Source organism: Pogona vitticeps, chromosome 7 (genome assembly GCF_051106095.1).
Source record: "Pogona vitticeps strain Pit_001003342236 chromosome 7, PviZW2.1, whole genome shotgun sequence".
NCBI classification, from domain to species: Eukaryota; Metazoa; Chordata; class Lepidosauria; order Squamata; family Agamidae; genus Pogona; species Pogona vitticeps.
The window spans coordinates 32,547,599-32,561,907 of record NC_135789.1 but is presented as its reverse complement, the minus strand read 5'-3'; the positions used below and the strand labels follow the sequence as shown (position 1 = coordinate 32,561,907).

At 52.4% G+C, this 14,309-nt stretch overlaps 1 protein-coding gene across 4 annotated transcripts in view; it reads right to left on the bottom strand.

The window, feature by feature from the left end:
• Positions 1–14,309, bottom strand: part of SSH2 (slingshot protein phosphatase 2) — a 68,147-nt gene that overhangs the window by 29,015 nt on the left and 24,823 nt on the right. The window contains exon 1 of one of the 4 annotated variants that reach the window (XM_078379176.1): positions 11,429–13,822. The exons of the other annotated variants lie outside the window; for them this stretch is intronic. The gene's annotated coding sequence lies outside the window, so the exon portion shown is untranslated. Of the gene's footprint in view, positions 1–11,428; positions 13,823–14,309 lie in introns of those variants that run through there. 4 annotated transcript variants of the gene reach the window in all.

Below are 14,309 nucleotides of genomic sequence, written 5' to 3'. Positions count from 1 at the left end.
AATGGATAGCACACTAAAAGCACACTTAGAAAGATCTAAGATTCTTGGGCGACCTTACAAAACTGGGAAGTTCCCGTTGGCTCCCGTCCGCTTTCCCGGACTTTAACCCACTTCTTCAGAGGCATGAAAAGAAGCATCCTGTATAGACCCAAGGAGGCAATATAAAACTTGGCAGCCTTTAAAAAAGTCCACGAGGCTCTTTTTTTTAAAAAAAACAACACACTACACAACAAACTGAAGACCGAGGTAACCACTTTTCCGGAAATCATAAACGCCACACCACCGAGAGCACAAAGCGCAACAGAGGTGGAGCCCGGTGGTGAGTTGGCCAAGTTTATGATTTTATTTAAGCAAACGGCCAGGCTGCTTTAGCTTTCTGCATCACAGGGGGGGAAAACACCGCACCCACAGGCACACGCCCTGCGCACGGGGGGGGGTGGGGGGAAGAGTCAGGCAGCAGCCACGGTTTTATTTGAAATGATCCGGGCATTTTGAGCCTCAAATCCGGCCAGCCAGCCGGGTGCCCCTCCTCTAGGTAAAAAGCCTTTGCTTTCACCTAAAAGATCCTGTTTACTCTCCCCCTTCCTTGGCAGTGTGTGTGTGAGAGAGAGGACCATCGGATGCCATTCACGCCCCCCCCCCCCGTCCCTTCTCTGCCTGCCCTTCCCCGTCGCCTCCAGTCTCTGGAGAATAATTCTGCTGTGCCAAAAGAAGAAAAAGAAGAAAAGGAGAAGGAATCAGCCTTCGTGACCTGAGGTTTTTGGGAGTCTGCAGCGGAGTGACATAAAGGCCCATTGAGTGGGCAATAGATGCGCTCTTTATCATTGGGGTGGGTGGGGGTGGGCCATGCACGGAAGGGCCGGGGACAGAGGGGGAACTTGCCTCGAGGCCACGGGCTCTAAAATTAGCTGGCTTTGTCCGACCATCCACCCGCTTCTCACGCCAGCCAGCAAGGCGAATCGCATCCGCTTCCCGATCCAGACCCAGAGAAAGGGGGTTTGGGCTACCACGCTAAGGACCCTTGAGCCACCGTGGCCCAGGGAAGGGTTAAAGGTGTTTTTGTAAAAGGTGTCCCGGTTTTCCAAGTTCTGGACTCAGTCCCTGGGACCACAGAGGGACGGCGCTGGGCCGTCTTGGGGCCCTGCGTCGGGAGGAAAGTGTGATTTAAATAAAATACCTAATCTACCGAGCTAAATTCATGCGTTGAGGGTTGCGGACATGCACCTTGAGTGTCAATGCTGGCGACGGACGTGCAGGACTGACCCCCCCCCCGCATGCCAAGGGAGTGCTTTCTGTCGGGCCCTTTAATTTCACTTCTGCAAAACAGCCCCCTCTCCTGCAAAGATGAACAATCTCTTTTGCCCTCTCAAACTGCATACAGAACGTTCACGCAGCCAAAGTCTGTTCCCTAAAAGGTCTGTTTCTCTCTCTCTGTCCCAACCATGTTCCTTCCTCTCTCGCCTTTTCCACGGCCCAAATTAAAATGATATGCCTCCAGGAGCGTGGGAAATCTGGTCATTTTGAACTACACTACCCAGAATCCCCAGCCACGATGGGTCGTGGCTTTTGGGAATGGTAACCCAAGGAAGATGCATTTTTCCAGCTCCTGGATCTGTCTCGGTGGTGCATTGCACAACGGTCTAAGGAACCCACAGATGCTTCCCGGAGTCTTGCACCTTTTTCTTAAGAACGTGGAAAAACAGACCATTCAGGTACACTGGGGGGGGGGGCGTGTAGAAATCCAGAAAGGTCAAAGAAAGCAGAGCAGAATATACCCCCCCCCCCCAAAAAAGCCAGGATGTATTGAACACAACAACAGGAGCCCAAGGCAGTTAAAAAAGAAAACAGCACAGGGCAGAAAATCTGGCCTCACGTGCATTATTGAGGAGAGAACTGCAGGCAGGCAGTTTGGAAAAACACTCCGCGGTTAAGGGGGTGGACGGCACGCCTCTGCTTCTGCTATGCAAATCTGAGCCATACCTGCTTCCTCTGGAGATAAGGCCCAGATAAACACAGACACAGCTTTGGGAGAGAGAGAGAGAAAAGTTATTTAAGAGGCACTGCATACTTAGCACCGGCAATTCCACCCAAAGCAGAATGTGGTGCTGCTTCGGAATGGCCTCCCTGCATTTTGGAAGGGGGGGGGAAGTTTCTAGTCCTCATGAGTAGAAGCTCACGTCAAGTGAGGCGAAATCCTTCAAGCGAGGAAGCCACAGGCACAGATTCTGGGAATTGAATTTTTTTAAAAAATCAAGTCTTTTTCAAGCTCTAGATGTCCCACACCACTCCTTTGCCCCCATCTTGGTTTCCCAGCAAAAACACCCCCCCCACACACACACACACACAGACAGAGAGAGAGAGAGATGCAGTTTACTGTGAAACAATGTAAACCCAAGAAAAATCTGCCTCCCTTCCTAGATGGAACCCCGGTAAAAACACAGCCCGACACAGACGTCAGAGAGCTGAGGGGAGGGACGGAGCCAGACGCAGCTGGAGGTCAAAGAAAGGGAACTGAGAGAGAGAGAGAGAGAAAGAGAGAGGGCCCCGTCAACTCTGGGGCTGGCCGGCCGGCCGGCGGGCAAATGCAAGAACAAGGAAGTGGAGCTTTCCGAGAAGGGGAAGATCGCGCCCCATCCAGAGCGTGGGAACGTCGACAAAAGCTGGTGCCCCCCCCACTTCCGCCCGGTTGTCACATCATCCAGACTCCAGGGGCCTGCAGTCTGGGGTGGGTGAGACCCACACCTATGGGGCACAGGGGAAGCAAAGAGCCTGAAACAGCTCTTGGGTCCAAGGAGCCGGACGAGAACTCCCATTATCCCCAAGCACCGGCTGGGGAGGGTGGGGGTGGTAGTCCCCAACGGCTCGGAGAGGGCGGATTCGGCCGCCTCTGTTTTATTCGACACGCTGCCCCGTCCGGTTTTGCAGGCCAAAAATGCCAAAGGGGGACGAGCGAGCTGGTGACTTAAAGCGAGTTCCCCAAGAAATTCCCTCAGGGAAGGAAAGGGAGAGGAAGCGGCGACTTAAGGCCTTCGGTCCTGCTTCTGGAAAAGCGTAACGTGGTAGCCAAGGAGCTGAGCCGCCCCAGCGAGGGAGCAGGGGAAAAGTGCCAACCGGGTCAGGCAGCCAAGGAATTTTAAATATTTCCCCAGTTTACAAAGCAGCCGATTTTTGACCCTCTGGAGGCGTCAGGCTACGGCTTTTTCGGCTGCTTCTCCTTAGCCTGGTCGGCTGGGGCAGATGGGAGTCGTAGGTCAGAAATCTCGCGGGAGCAAAAGATTCCACCATCCTGCCTTACGGGGATCAGACGCTGCAGCAAAAAATTACAGCGGGCCTTGTTTTTCCCAGAGCTGGGAAGGCCACCTCCAACTAAGCTGTGGCAAAGTAAGGCTCTAGTCCTCCTGGTTTTTAACGTGATTCTGTCTGTCCGGAGCCTTAAGCAAAGAGGTGGGCTTTTCCCGTTACTCGCTCCTTGATGGGGTTGAAAGAAGACATGGCGGGAGAGGAATCGAACCTGGCACTTAGAGGAGGCTAAGCCTTTCCCCCTTTAATCCCGTTCCTGTAACCTCGTGATTCAACTTCACGGCACAAGTTACGGTTTCTGTTTGTCGGTTTTCTCTCCACTTCACCCCCAAAATGTTCCGCCGAGCCACGTGGCGGTGAGGCGAGAGTGGCAGAGACAGGGTACGGAGGGCGGGCAGAGATCCCCTGGGGCTCCCCGAGATCAAGACTGCACACAGGATCACGAGAGGGTGCCCGGGCATCTCTCGCCCCAGCGAAGGCTTCTCGGAACGAAATGATGGAGGGAGAACCGAGAGAAGGAAGAGGAAAAAGCAAAGAGAAAGCTTGCTTTTCGATGCCACCCGGGACACACCTAGGACCTCGAGCGAACAACCATGAGAAATGCGCAAACTTTAAAAACAAACACCAGCCAACGGCAGGCAGGTTGCGTCACGCCCTTCCACCAGCGGCTGAGCGGAAACCTGTTTGCTGACTCCAGGTGAAAAAAGAAAAAAGCTCCGGGAAGCAGTCATTTGGACAATCACGTGCCGATGCCGGGCTGAGAAGCCTGTTTACCAAGCGCCCTGCCCGTTCCACCCCCCCCCCACGAAAGCCTTGCTTGACCTTCCCCCTTTTCTCTGCTCTCTCGAAAGGAAGGAAGGAAGCCGGAGTGGCGATTTTCTTGAGAGAGAAAAACAAAGGAATGGAGGGAGGGTGCTAGGGAAGGAAACAGGACTTCTGAGTGAGAAATATTGGGTGTACTGTTTATCAGAACAGGCAATACTGGATGAACGAAAACAGTACTACCCTTATGCCAGTTCGGTCAAAGAGTTACTTGTGTCAAATTAAAAAGTTTTGGACTGAAGCGGAAGAGGGGACAGACACTGTTTACGAAATCTTCTCAGACTGGTTGCCTGGACGGCCCCCTTAACTCGCCAGAGGTGACCAGATCAGCAAAACTCATGGAAAGCCCTGCAAGTCACAGGCAAATTAACCCACACATGGCTGGACAGACAAATCCTTTTTTAAGGGAACGGAGAGCAGGTAGCCAAATCCAACCACACGCCTCCACGTTTAAAAAGGAGCTCCTTGGGAGGAGAAAGACCCAACAGCCTGGCCACGTGGAAGTGTAAAAATACTAGGAGAAGGTCTCAAAGCGGCCCACTGGGGTGTTTTCAAACCTGCCCCAAGTCCAGCATTGCTAAGGAGGTGTGGAAGAGATGCTCCCAGAGTAAGACCGGGATGTTAAGTTGGCAAGATCAGCGCTCAGCCCGGTCTCCAAATTAGTCTAGTCGAGAAGCCCAGAAAAGGCTATATTTAAATGCAGGACACCAGAGAGGAGAAGCAGCTGGCTGAGCAGTGCAGGTCCTGTCCCACAGCTTCGACACACGGGGAGTCTGGAACCAGACAAGTATTTTCTCTTTGGACCCGAGTCTGATTCATGATTGCAGGCAACACGAGGGCGCGGTCTTGGGTGGAGGGAGGTTAAGTGAGGTGCACGAAGCCTCGGGCGGTGGATCAGGCTCTTTGGCTTCTTCTTCAAGCATCCCACCCACTCTGACTTGCATCGGAAGGTGGATGAGTGACAACACCATGGGAGAAAGGTGCACCGCAAATGAGCCCAGCATGGGGCAACCTGACGTCAGGAGAGAGGAACGGAAGCCCACGTTTTCTGGGGGGCAGAGGAGCCTGGAAATGAAGAAAGAAGCCAGCTGGCTGTTGCCTGGGAAGCTATTACGGCGTTGAGGGAAGGCGCAAAGAGGCTTCCGGCGAGGCGAAGCCAATTTTCAGAAGCGTGACAAAGCAACCTTCCAGCTGGGAAGTCCCCCAAGCTGAGCGTGCCCTCTTTGGAACAGGCGCCGGCCCATCTTGAGGGCTAGAAACGTCATTCTTCTAAAAAGGGAGACAGGAATCACAGGATGCCATCAAAGAATACCGCCAATAAGTACAGGATGCTGTCGAAGCAACACTCTCTTGGCTCCTGGACTACCGCTAAGCAAGACTGCCAGCCTCCCTCTCCTCGGTCGCCTGCGGCGAGGTGACCTCACAACCGAGTCACCCAGGAAAGAAGATCCTGAAAACCGGGAATCGACCTCTTCCCTTCTAGCTTTCGACGTGTTCTGAATGACAAATGGAGAGGATGAAGGACGGAAGGCGAGGTGCGCTTCAAGGCACGTTCCCAAGTTCTGGTATTAAGCCGGAGTGAAAATTGGTTGGCGTGTGTGGTTCCTACAGGGCGCCACACCAAAGCGCCATCGTCTGAATGATCGGCGCCCGCCCACCCGCGCCTCTCTACCTTGGGCACACTTCCGCCGAGACGCCTCACGGCCCGCAAAAAGCGCCCGCCGTAACCAGGCTACCGGCTCGGCTGCCACTCCAAGTTGCCACGGAAGGCACTCTGGACGAGGAAAAATGTGAACTGTCGACAAGAGCCACCGACTCTTTGCAAGCAGGAGTCCGTTTGAGGCACAAACGCCTCTGTTGATTCACGTAGGCTGGGGTGTTGTATTCACTGATCCTTTCGGTACTGTACACTCCTCGCTGCAAACTTAAACACTGTCCTTTGATCGTTGTAAGCCGCCTGGAGTCCTTTGTCAGGAGAAAGGTGGGTTCAAAATATTTTAAAATAAATTAAATCAAGAATACGGTAACAGAATCTCAGGGAGGTCAAACTCTGCATTTTTTTTTACTAGAACAGTTGAAGGTCAAAAGGCTCATTTGAAGAGTCCGCATGTGAGGCCATGAGCCGCATTTGAGGAACCACTTTCTCCCAGAGAAGCCGCCCGGTCTTTACGTTCTGCAGATGCCTTGATCGCCACGCTTCAGCTTGCCAATTGTTGCACTGTGGTGGAGGGCCTTTTCGGGGGTGGCCCCCAGCGCTCGCAACAACTGCCCTGTTGAGGTCAGGGGACCTCTCAACATGCCCGTTAGTCCAGCCGGCATCTGCTCTGAATGACAACCAGCGATGATGTTTCAGCTTGGATCTGTCAGAGCGCCTTCCTGGCTTTCAGTCCCACCAACTCCACCTCTGTTCAGTGTAAATTGAAGATTTAACAACAAGAAATCCTTGTTGACATGATTTTATTCCACGAATCTCTTCCGGAATTTCTGTGGAAATGGAAGGTGGTGGAGAAAACGCCTCCGTTCACACGTGAAATCGGGCCGGAAAGCAGAGCCGTCAAAAGAACAACAGGCCTTTTATCCGTCTCCCGAGAGCAACGGAGCCAGGTCGCTGTAAAAGGCCTTATTTACCTGAGAGTAAGGAAGGCAGGGGCCAAGGAGATCTCCTGTTTCTGCAAAGCCTTAGCAAGCCACTTCCAATGTGCATGTGAGGAAACACTTCCACCGCCGACTCGGCAGGCCTGAAGCGCTACCTCCCACCGAGAGGCCGATATCCGATGGCGAGATTCAATAGGGTCGCCAACCACAGGCTCCCCCAACGGGGATTGGGTTACCAGGAGCACTTTATGCCTGGAATAAACTTTCCACCTCTCATTCAGCACAGGCCATTTTCCCACCCCAAAGGAGCTGACCAGGGGAACGGGGAGAGGCAAGGAAGAAAGATGGGGAAGCGTCAGGCTTGGGCGGGCCAGAGAGAGAGCCTTACAAGGAGCTGGAGAACCAACTCAGGTTCCAGCTGTGCAGGAGCAGAAAAACAGGTTCTCCGGGAAGATTGTATTCCCCTCCCATGACACAGCCGTTATTCCTAAATCGCTTGTTGTGCCTTGGGGGTACAGGATTATTTGAAACAGGCTCGGACTGGCAGCAACAGCCAGGAGTCTTCGGAACGACCTGCTGCTTGATTCGTCGATCTAGCTGAAGAGAGCTGGCACCTCCTGCGAAGGAGGAGGAGGCACCGCGGCCCTTTCCAAAAGAGAGCTGGGGGGAAGCTACTTTCCGGGCGACGTCTCCCAGGGTCCCCTGCCTCAACACGGCTATGGGAACACACTTCCAGGCGCCAGTCTGAAAGTCTGCATCGCTCTCTAAGGACGGTGATCCCCGCCTACTCCAGTTTTATTCCGAAACCCCAAGGGCCTCGATCATTAAAGGCAAGGACCGGCGTAACAGAGCCATCTAGCAAGTTGGGTTGGAAGACGGAAATGAAACTGGACGGGATGGTCGGAGGTTCAGCTCTTGGCCTCTCCAGCTTGAAACCCACTGAAGTCACCTGGCAAGCTAAATGAGGCTTCCAAGATTCAGGACGAAACACACTGTGCTCATTTCCGGCAGACTGCTTCTACTTCAGTGTTGGGAGCAGAGCGGAGCGGGGGGGGCGAGGGGGGAGGAATAATAGCTGAGTCAAGACGAGGCTACCGTTTCTGGAAGGGAACACGTGCGTCAAGACGCTCAGGGGACAAGCGGTGAGCGCGGCGCTTCGACTGATCCTCTCCGCATTACCAGCAATTCCTGCTCCGGGAAACTCACATTTATTTTCTCAACAGGAAATCCCTTAAAACAGGCTTCTTCCGCCCTTCTCCAGCCGGGGGGGGGGGCTCCAGATAGACGGCAAAGGAAGTTTGGGGTTCAAATCCCAACCCAGGGCTGAGACAGAAAGCTTCCTCGGTCACCTCGGGCCAACCAACATCATTCAGCCTAACCCTCGGCCCCATAAGGTTGCCATGATGATTAATAAGAAGGGGGGGGGACTATCTAGGCTGCCTTGAGCTCCCCAGTTAATCAGCCCAAGCAGCAACAAACCACTCCTGCAGATGCCGGACAGTTCAGCATCACCCAAATGGGACTGAAAAATCCCCAAAAGGCGAGAGTAAAGGAAGACTGATCGGAAACCAGCTTGGCGGAGAGAGGAAAGGAACAAAATCCTGCCCGCATCTGATGGTTTTCCAAGGAGACCCTTCTCTCCAACTTCTACAAGTGGGAGCAAATGGATTATACATAACGGAACCTAAAAGACAGGGTCTTCTCTGCAGTGGCGCCCCAAATTTAGAATGATTTCCTGCTGAGACACAATCATCACTGACCCTGCTTTTTTCTCTCTCTTCCTGGTGCTGGATGAAAATGCCACTTTTCGATCATGTGTTTCTACCTTTTTCATTCATTCATTCATTCATTCATTCGTTCGTTCGTTCGTTCGTTCATTCATTCTAAATGTTTGTCCTCCACCCAACTTTCACATCCCTTGGGGAGGTTTCCAAATGCAGACATTTGGACTGCTCAATCAATCAATCAATCAATCAATCAATCAATCAATCAATCAATCAATCAATCCTAAACCGAGCCACAAAGGAATACATCCTGAGTTGGCTTCACAGAGGTGCTTCCCGCCTCTATCTTTTGCGCCTTTCTCTCAAATTTTTTTTTACTTAAAACTTAGGGTGACCGAGGGTAACATTCAGGGTGCTGAACCGGGATCTGGAGAGCCTGGGTTCAAATCCCCACTCGGTGGTGCAATTTCTCGGGTAACTTTGGGCCAACTGCCTTCCTTAAGCCTGACCTACCTCGCAGAGTTGTGGCTATGAGGATAAAGAAGGGGATTCACATAGGCTCAAGCTTCCCAGAGGAAAGGCAGCTAATTAGCAACAATTAAGAAGAACAATACATTATGTAAATCGTGTCTGAGGTTCCACTTCCAGGGACAGTGTGGGTTACAAGAGAGAGTTCGGCGGCGAGAGCCAGAATGGGAGCACAGAGTGAATGCAAAATGACCGGCAGCCACTCAGCAAACAAGAGGGCGCGGGGGGGGGGCTGTGTTGTGGCAACAGCCGGCAAGCAACAAAAGGGCGAGGCTGCTCCCAGCCGAGGCCGGCCGCCTGCCTGTCAGCGGCCCTGGGAGCTCAGACCGGCCAGGTGGAGGCCGAGAATAGAAGGCCCCGTTTTCGCATCGAGGAGAACCGGCCACGTGGATTCTCGTTCTCCAAAATCAACGGAAGGGACCCCCACCATTCGAGTGAAATCTGGGAAGGACTTTGTAAGAAAAGAATTTGACACTTGGCAAAAAAAAGGAAGGCCAAACTAAGCATTTTATTGATACGGATGGGAAGGACGTACTCAGGAGACATTCTGTGTGAATTTCACAGGGTTGACATTCACTAGATATTGTCTCTCCTACTCAAGGAGGGCTAGTCAGGGGACATTCCTGGTCAATTTCACAGAGCAGAAATTGACCAGAAGGTTTGTTCAGAATCAAATACCGCCGGCACTTCACCCTCCAGAAAAGCTTCCTTTCCAGGTAAGAAAACAAAATTGTCTTTTAAATGCCCGGTTGACGTTCACTGCGCCTTGTAACGAGAGACGGCCAACCGAGCCGGTGTTAGCCCAATCAGACTGCACACCATGTACCTGGAGCGGAGTAAGGAAGGCTATTGGAAAAGAGGAGAGATGTACAAATCCTGATTCTTAAAGGAGCCCTGAGACGCCTATGGAACGAAGGGTGGCCAGGTTTAGAGGCACAAAACACAGCACACACACACAGACACACACACACCAGGAGGAAAAGGCCCGTGGTGTGACTTCTGCCTTTAAGAGGCAGAGGAAGGGGAATAGAGAAGAAACCGACAAGAAAAGCAGCTAATTGGAAAGGATCTCAAGTGGGCACTTTCTCTGGATTGGTGTTATTTCGAACACAAAACGGGCTGCAACTGTCTGTGGACTGTAAACACAGATGATGACGAGCTGGAAGGGTCTATAGTACAAGTTTGCCAGGCACCCCATTTAGAGGGTTGGCTCTAAAGATAAGAAGGCCTGGGGAAAAACTGGAAAAATAGAGGGAGAAAAGAGGGTTTTCCCCTCATTTTTGCCCCAAAGCCATTTTTTATTTTTATTTTTTGTTTTTCTGAAAAAAACTGAAGAAATGTGGAGTGTGGAATATGTTATTAACAATACAGTATGTCTATAAGACGGTGTTCAAATTCTATAATATGAAGGCCTTCATGAAAGATTCCTGAGACTTTCTGTAGTTAAGTTCTCCCTAGAGGTGTAAAATGTCCAAGAGTGCACACAGGAACAGGAAGCACAGAAGGACCGTCTGACAGTTCAGAAAGATACAAGCGACCCATCGAAGGCTTCTCGGTTCTTAAAAGCCCTGGAAAGGAAATGGCAGATGTGGGATCGCTTTGTCCAATTTATGCAAAAAATAATTCTCACAAAGGCAAAAAATGGGCCGGGATGGAGAGAAAAGCTCTCCTAGGCCAGGAGGGGAAAAGGCCAATTCTTTGTTCTGGCACACAAGAAAAGGAGCAAGGAGGAGTTACGGCTCTACTCTAGAGTAGGGTACAGCCTGAAGTGTTATCTGGAGCAGGCAAATTTAGATCCAGACCATGAAGGGTGAGGCCGGAGGGAACTCAAGAAGCAAAAAAAAAATCGGAACCCTCAGTTGCATTTGCTTAAACTCCCCACTCGCTCATCAATGGGGGAGATAAGAGATGTCGGGACCTCCCCCACCCCCCCCACCCCCAGCTATGGGATTTGGGGATTGGAAGTCCATGAACTAAAGTAAGGTTTCCATGCTCTGCTCCCACCACAGTTCGCCCGGGGAGTGCCCAGACCGATGAGGGATAAGCAGCCTGTTCTGCTTCCTGTGGAAAGTGGGGAGGGCGGCGGCGGGGGGGGGGGGAAGCCTTTGGGTTTTGCTCTCAAGGACAGGAAGAGCAGAGACCAATGCATTTCGGAGCTGAAATGTGTGTGTGCGTGCGCAGAGAGAGAGAGAGAGAGAGAGAGACAAAATGACAATGATTGCCAAGGCCATCTGAACAGAGTTGTGAACATTGAAGGAAAAAGTGTTTCAAATCCCACCCACCCCCAAATGAGGCTGGAGGGGAGAAATTTCATGTGCCTACATTTTTTCGGGGGGGGGGGAAGCTACCTTAAGGACCAGTCTGGCTGAAAAAGGGTACCAAGAGTTCAATTAAAAAAAAAAAACCCTAAGCACACACATTGGGGCTAGGAGAAAAAGTAACTTTTTAAAACTACGTACATCTACCAGATTTTGAGAGTGATCTCCTGCCAGCACACACAGACACGCAAGCCTTTTCGCCTATCTCCTCTTTTCTCGCTCCGCGGAAAGAATCCGAAGACACAAGTTGTCTAAAATAGCGAAATCAGAATTCTGTAACTCCCCCAACCAAACACTTCAGAGTTTTTCTTCCGACCACAAAATACACAGACACATATCAAAGACAGACGGGGTGTGTGTGTGTGTTCTCTCACAGGCGCGCACGCGTCCTATCCGAGCTGCTCATCTCTTGTTTACTGCAAGGGCCTTATCTCCCCCACAGCAGGGAAGGAAAAGGGAGGGTTGCCTCCTCGGAGGGCACCTCCCGACACCCAGGCAACTCCTCAAATCGTCTTAACGTCCGGAGCCAACTTAACTAAGACTCTGCGCCGTCTTCCAGAACGCTTCCGGACAACCAAGCCAGACTGATTTAAACCTACAATCTTCCGTTTCGGCTGTAACGATAAACCAGGATGGCGGAGAATTCTGGATTAGGGTTCGCAGCGAGCTGGCGCAGGCACCTTCTCTTATGTGTTGAAACGCAGGAGAGAAAGAGAGAAAGAAGAACGGCCAGAAACACGTAGTCCTGAAATATATACACAAGCAGATTTTAAAAGGTAGGCTAGGAAATGCGAATGGGATCGGCATGGCGATTCGTTGTCCCGAGAGAAAGGGCTGTGCTCGGTCGGGGTTGAAAGATTCCCTCTGGCCGAACTTGAAGGGCTGTTTATTGGGAGCAGCAAGAGAGTCCTATCACCAGTTTTAAGCTCTCCGAAGGAAAAGCACCCAACCCGTCCACCAGTTTGGGGAAATGCAAGCAAAGCCACACTCAGACGGCGCCACATCCCTCTCTGAGATCAATGGGGCCTAAATGGGTCATGATTCGGGTCTCCCTGTGCACGTCCAGACCCTTAGAGTGGTCTTCTGGAGGGGGGGGGGAGCCCCAGGTCATGTCACGTTCAAGGACTCCTTTCTGAAGGCTAGATGCCTCGGGGTACCCGTAAAAAGAGAAAGAAGGCAACTCCAAGCGCTGCGCTTCTTGCCTGGCACTGAGATACACTGCCCTGGGTGATGGAGGTTCTATCGCCATTCATTGCCACGGACCACCATTCTCTTTCAAGGACTTTCCGCATCCTCCGGGCCACTTCCCGGCATCGCATCCCAAGGCGGCAAATTCCAAGAGTGAATTATGTATTGCGCAAAGACATTGTTTGCTCTCCGGCATCCTGAACAAGCCTGTGTCAACACATTTCGCCCGGCCCTCTGGAGTGTCTCCCCCCCCCCACGAAGGAGATGGAGAAATGTCCCCAGGTGGAAAAAACCCAGATCCCAAACCTCGGGGGGTGGGGTGGGGGTAGAATGTTTTTGGGGTGGGTGCAAAAAACCACCCGCGCAAAGGCAGACATAAAAAATCAAATAAACCTCTCTCAGAGCCCCCAGAAAGCAGCTCACCCTCTTGCAGGCAAGGAAACCAACCAATCTCTTCCCCTCTCCCCATTCTGAAAAAGGTTGCCCAAGCAGCAAGAGGCGATGGCGATGCTCACAAGGGGTGGAACGCCAAAGTAACAGACAAAACTGGCCATTTATGTGTTGGAGGGGAAAGGCAGGAGCAAATTCAAAGCCCAGAAACAAAGCGACTCATTACAGCCCTTTCAGAGCCACGGAAGACTCAGCAGAAAGAAGGGTGTCCTTCACAACGGTTATGCCCCGACCGTGTCCGGGCACGAAGAGGCCGGCGGAAAATTGGCCATTCCTAAAACCCAAGTCTCCGAGACGGGCCTGGAAAGGAAATCTGGCTGAAGGGCGCAGCCGACGGAGCGGTTCCACGCCGGGCTTTTTTCCTGGGGGCTCACCACTCCTCTGGCCTCTGTGCTTTAAAAAGCCCATCTACGGGAACGACAACTCCCATTATCCCCTAGGGGGGCAGGGTAAATTCCCTGACCCCCTAAGCTTCAGGCCGCTCTCCCTCAGGCCAGCTGGGCTTCTGGGCGCTGCAACCCGGCAGCCTCGCCAGCACGTCGCCGGCGCCTGCTTCTGCCTGGATACATCTCGGGTGCACCTTCAGCAAAATCAGAAACCACCTCTTCTGTTCTCACTGCCAGGGACGCCAGCGCTTGGGGAGGGCGACTTCGGCCCACCATCGTTGCCAAAAACTATCCGCCAGATCCTAATCATCAGAAGCGAAACAGAACCACGTGTTGCTTTAAAAAAAACAACAACAACAAAGCTGTTTTCACAGCATAGGGACCCAGGCTCGCTCTGCAGGGCTGGAAGCCAAAGGGAAAGGTTCACCACCAGGGTGGAGAGAAGCGGGTGAGGGAAACATCGCCCAGACGTGCCCCACGTGGCTGCTGGCCGAAGACAGCTTCACGGGGCCTAGCGACTGCACGAGCTGGTTTGCTGACTTGGGTCTCTCTGGATCTATTCCTGGACAGCCGTGTCCCATCTCCGACACCCGATAGCAGAGGCCATGTCGGGGCCCCCCCCTCCCGCTTTCCCCATCAAAATCTGCAGAGGCTGAAGAGCCCGGCCAGAAGAGCGCGGCACGGAAAAAGAATCAAAGGGACCTGATTAGAGATTCTAGGCCAGGGTGTTTACAGGAAAAGGGCTTTGCCCCAGGACAGGAAAACCACAGCGGGTTTGTTATCGGGGCAAGCGAGAAGAGCTTTGGAGGCGCTTACTCCCAGGCAAGAATTACGAGTAGGGAATGGAAATGGGCGGAAAGACGGGCGATGCAAAGAGCTGGCTTTGGATCTTGGCTTTGCAGCCGGCTTCGACCGCTGGAGGCCAAGGCTCTAACTACTAGGTCTTCCGCACTGACCGTCTGCGGCTGGGACTTTGGGAGACTTTTAGCTGCATAAGA